The sequence below is a fragment of the Microtus pennsylvanicus genome, chromosome X (assembly GCF_037038515.1).
Source record: "Microtus pennsylvanicus isolate mMicPen1 chromosome X, mMicPen1.hap1, whole genome shotgun sequence".
Taxonomy (NCBI): domain Eukaryota; kingdom Metazoa; phylum Chordata; class Mammalia; order Rodentia; family Cricetidae; genus Microtus; species Microtus pennsylvanicus.
This window is the reverse complement of record NC_134601.1, coordinates 41,569,401-41,575,073: the sequence shown is the minus strand read 5'-3', so window position 1 is coordinate 41,575,073 and position 5,673 is coordinate 41,569,401. Positions and strand designations below refer to the sequence as shown.

General features: G+C 38.8%; 1 non-coding gene across 1 annotated transcript; it reads left to right on the top strand.

Moving 5' to 3' along the window:
• Positions 1–2,749: 2,749 nt before the first annotated feature.
• LOC142841943 (U6 spliceosomal RNA) lies at positions 2,750–2,856 on the top strand. The gene has a single exon (XR_012909168.1). It is a non-coding gene; the product is annotated as a U6 spliceosomal RNA (small nuclear RNA).
• The last annotated feature ends 2,817 nt before the right edge of the window (positions 2,857–5,673 follow it).

Here is a 5,673-nt window from a genome sequence, read left to right as displayed (position 1 = left end):
CCAGTTAGTTCCTTGGGCAGATGAGGATAGGGAACCTGAAATGACCCTATCCTATAGCAATACTGACAAATATCTTGCATATCGCCATAGAACCTTCATCTGGTGATGGATGGAGATAGAGACAGAGACCCACACTGGAGCACTGGACTGAGCTCCCAAGGTCCCAGTGAGGAGTAGAAAGAGGGAGAAGATGAGCAAGGAAGTCGGGACCACGAGGGGTGCACCCACCCACTGAGACTGTGGGGCTGACATATTGGGAGCTCACCAAGGCCAGCTGGACTATGACTGAAAAAGCATGGGCTAAAACCGGACTCTCTGAACATGGCGAACAATGAGGGCTGATGAGAAGCCAAGGACAATGGCACGGGGTTTTGATCCTACTTCATGTTCTGGCTTTGTGGGAGCCTAGCCAGGTTGGATGTTCACGTTCCTAGACATGGATGGAGGGGGGAGGACCTTGGACTTTCCACAGGGCAGGGAACCCTGACTGCTCTTTGGACTTGATAGGGAGGGGGAGAGGAGTGGGGTAGGGGTAGAAGGGTGGGAGGAGGGGGAGGGGAATGGGAGGAGGGGGAAACCTTTTTTTTTTCCTTTTCTCAATTAAAAAAAAGAGTGATATCTGATTATATCGTGTGTCTAGATAGTATTCTATCAAGGTAGTGGTATAATATATGCATTGTGATTTTCTGCATGTTTGAACTCCCTTATACATATTGAAGCTTATGATAAATTAATATTTTAGCATTAGGCAATGTGTTATTTGACTTGTAACAATCTCATGAAAGCAGTGTTCTTATGATCAGATGTTAATTCACTTATAAAAGATCAGTCAGAGATCTACCTTTCTCCTCGTCCTATGTGAGGTAGTAGTCAGAAGTCATCATTGATGAACTCTCACTGGACCCACTGGCCTTAGTCTTCTCAGCCACTAGAACAATGGAAAACAAATCTCTGTTATTTACAAGCCACTCAGCCTAAGGCACTTTGTTATAGAAAGGTGAATGAAGGAAGACAGTTCTTACTTGTTTATGAGCAGGAGGAGTGCATATTACAAAGTCTAATGAGGCTTCTAATGTATTTAAATTAGCTGAAACGTTCTTTCAGGCTATTTTCCATTTGTTAATTTTCTAAATATTCGTGAGCTCATAGGTAGCAATATTATAATCAAAGTATTCTAGAAGAGGCGAAGCTTTGAGTTTCATTTTAAAGAGTATTGGATTTCTATGAAGAATTCATTAAGGGAGTTAAGGAAATAACTTTATTACAAAAGCATTTGAAGGATAAAACATATTAGTTATTTTTCTTGTTGTTGTGAGAAAATAACTGACAAAAGTTAAAAATCTGAAGAAAGGAAAGGTTTCTTTGGATCATGATTTGAGGAAGTGCAATATACCAGGGCAGAGATGGTATGGTGGTAGGAGCATATGACTTCTAGTTACATTACAACTGTAATTAGAAAACAGAGAGCTCAAATGGTGGTGTTCATTTGGCTTTGCCCATTTTCACTTTTTATTCAGTACAGAGCTCCATCCAATGAGATGGTGCTACCCATATTCGGGATAGTTTTTCACTCCGTAGTCAAACTGCCTCAAACACATACATAGAGGCATGTGTCATAGGTGATTTAAAATACATTCAACTTGAAATTTCTGTCCCGTGATCCAATGTGGGTCTCTGTCTCTGTCTCCTTTCATCGCCTGATGAAGGTTAATATTCAGGAGGATGCCTATATGTTTTTCTTTGGGTTCACCTTCTTATTTAGCTTCTCTAGGATCACTAATTATAGGCTCAATGTCCTTTATTTATGGCTAGAAACCAATGATGAGTGAGTACATCCCATGTTCCTCTTTTTGGGTCTGGCTTACCTCACTCAGGATAGTGTTTTCTATTTCTATCCATTTGCATGCAAAATTCAAGAAGTCCTTGTTTTTTACTTCTGAGTAGTACTCTAATATGTATATATTCCTCAAGGTCCAAATCAGGAGCAGAAGGAGAGAGAGCATGAGCAAGGAACTTAGGACCACGAGGGGTGCGCCCACACATTGAGACAATGGGGATGTCCTATTGGGAACTCACCAAGGCCAGCTGGCCTGATTCTGAAAATACCTGGGATAAAACCAAACTCGCTGAATATAGTGGACAATGAGGACTACTGAGAACTCAAGAACAATGGCAATGGGTTTTTGATCCTACTGTAGGTACTGGCTTTGTGGGAGCCTAGGCAGTTTGGATGCTCACCTTACTAGACCTGGATGGAGGTGGGTGGTCCTTGGATTTCCCACAGGGCAGGGAACCCTGATTGCTCTTCGTGGGCTGACGAGGGAGGGGGACTTGATTGGGGAAGGGGGAGGGAAATGGGAGGCTGTGGCGGGGAAGAGACAGAAATATTTAATAAATAAATAAATAGTAAATAAATAAATAAATAAATAAATAAATAAAAGAAAAAAATCCATTCAACTTGACAGTGAAGAATAACCATCACAGCCCTTGTCCAGACTCCATATTCTGGCTTTTGCTTTATCCTATTTATCTTGTTTTTGCTCTGTTTGGCTATTGCATCTTGGAGACTTGCTGTTTTCTGAAGAGGAAGTGGAGTGGTGGTGGATAGGAATATAGAGGAGTGCGGAAATTATGAGTGGAGGGAGGGAAAACTGTGGTTGGGATGTATTGTGTGGGGGAAGAATCTATTTTCAATAAAAGAAACTTTAAAAATAATACATTTAAAAGAAGAATAGAAAATCTTGATACTGTGCTCGCTTTGGCAGCACATGTACTAAAATTAGAATGATACAGAGAAGATTAGTATGGCCCCTGCACAACGATGCCATACAAGTTAATGAAGTGTTCCTTATTTTTTATAGAACAACAAATAGACTGGAACCCTCCCCCAAAAGTCCCCTTGCCACATAGTAATCAAAACACAAAATATACAGAATAAAGAAAAACATATAAAGGCAGACCCACCAGAATTACACCCAGCTTCTCAATGGAGAATCTGAAAGCTAGAAGGTCCTGGACAAATGTTTTGCAGACACTAAGAGATCACAGATGACAATCCAGAGTACTATATCAAGGAAAGCGTTCAATTATCATAGATGGAGAAAACAAAATTTTCTATTACAAAACAAGATTTAAACAATACCTATCCACAAATTCAGCTCTGCAGAAAGCACTAGAAGGAAAACTCTAAAACAAGGAGGCTAGCTGTACCCACAAAAGCAGAGACAATAGATAATCTTACATCAGGAAATCCTAAAGAAGGAAAATACGTACACACTGCTACCAAAAATAACAGGAATTAACAATAACTGGTCACTAATATCCCTTAATGATAATGGACTCAACTTACATATAAAAAGGCACAGACTAAAAGAATAGATAAGAAAACAGGATCCATCCTTCTGCTGCATACAAGAAATATACTTTAACTTCAAAGGCAGACATTTCCTCAGATGAAAGGGTTGGGAAAAGGCTTCCAAATCAAATGGACATAAGAAGCAAGCTGATGTAGCTATCCCAATATCTAACAAAAATAGACTTCAAAATAAAGGAAATCAAAAAAGATGAAGAAGAATACTTTATATTCATCACAGGAAAAAATTATCAATATTAAATCATAGTCATGAACATTTATGCCCAAAATATAAGTGCACACAGGTTTGTAAACAAACAAACAAAACCTAAAAAACATAACTACATCTTAAATCGTACTTTGAACCCCACACATTAATAATGGGAGACTTCAACACCCCACTCTCACCAATGGGCAGATCTGCCAGAAAGAAAATTAACAGAAAAACAAGGGAACTAACAGATGTTATGACTCAAATAGGCTTAATAAATATCTATAGAACATTCTACCCAAACACAAAAGAAAATACCTTCTCAGTACCTCATGGAACCATCTCCAAACTTGACAATATACTCAGTCACAAGACAAATCCCAACAGACACAAAAAATTGGAATACCTCCCTGTATCTTATCAAATCACTATGAATTAAAGTCAGAATTAAACAAAAATGCAAATTCCAGACAGCCTGTAAACTCATAGAAACTTAATAATGCAAAACTGAATCACCCCAAGTCCAGGAAAAAATAAAGAAAAAAATTAAAGATTCCCTAGAATTTAATGAAAATGAAGGTACAACATACCCAAACTTATGAAACACTATGAAAGCAGTACCAAGAGGAAAGTTCATAGCACTTAAGGCCAATACAAAGATCTCCCATGCTCTTGAGTAGGTAGAATTAACATAGTAAAAATGACAATCTTACCAAAAGCTATCCACAGATTCATTGCAACAAAAATCCCAGCAAAATTCTTCACAAACCTCGAAAGAATGGTATTCAACTTCATATGGAAAAGCAAAAAAACCCAGGATAGCCAAAACAGTCCTGTACAATAAAAGAACTTCTGGAGGCATTACAATCCCTGATTTCTGTAGTATGAGGAGTGGGTGGCATTCTGCCACCTGGCTAACTTGACCCCCAAAATAACCACACAGAAATTGTATTAATTAAATTACTGCCTGGCCTATTATCTCTAGCCTGTTATTGACTAACTCTCACATCTTGATTAACCCATCTTCATTAATGTGTACTGCCACTTGACTGTCGCTTACCAGCATAAGTCTAACCAGCATCCGTCTCGGGCAGGAGAATCATGGCGTCTGCCTGTCTCTGCTTTCTTCCTCCCAGAATTCAGTTCTGTTTACTCCACCTACCTAAATGCTGCCCTATCAAAAGGCCAAGGCAATTTCTTTATTCAACCAATGAAAGCAACACATAGAAAGAAGTCCTTCCTACACCAGACTTCAAACTCTACTACAGAGCCACAGTACTAAAAACAGCCTACAATTATTGGCATAAAAACAGACAGGAGGACCAATGGAACCAAATCGAAGACCTGGATATTAATCCACATACCTTCAAACACCTGAGTTTTGACAAAGAAGCAAGAAATATAAAATGGAAAAAAAGAAAGCATATTTAACAAATGGTGCTGGTATAACTGGATATCAACATATAGAAGAACGAAAATAGACCCGAATCTATAACCGTGGACAAATCTCAAGGCCAAATGGATCAAAGTCCTCAACATAAAGCCAGCCACACTGAATCTTATAGAAGAAAAAGCAGGAAGTAAACTTGAATGCACTGACAGAAGAGACTACTTCCTAAATATAACCTTATTAGCACAGACACTGAGAGAAACAATTAATAAATGGGATGTCCTGAAACTGAAAAGCATCTGTAAAGCAAAGGACACTGTCAACAAAACAAAATGAGAGCCTACAGAATGAAAAAAGACCTTCAGTAACCCCACATCAGACAGAGGTCTGATCTCCAAAATATACAAAGAATTCAAGAAATTGGTCACCAAGAGAACACATAATCCAATTTAAAAAAATGGAGTACAGACCTAAACAGAGAACTCTCAACAGAGGAATCTAAAAATGGCTGAAGGACACTTAAGGAAGTGTTCAACATCCTTAGTCATCAGAGAAATGCAAATCAAAACAACTCTGAGATTCCATCTTACACCAATAAGAATGTCCAGATCAAAAACACTGATGACAACTTATGCTGGAGAAGTTGTGGGGTAAATGGAATACTCCTGCATTGCTGGTGGGAATGCAAACTAGTATAGCCCCTTTGGATGTCAGTGTGGC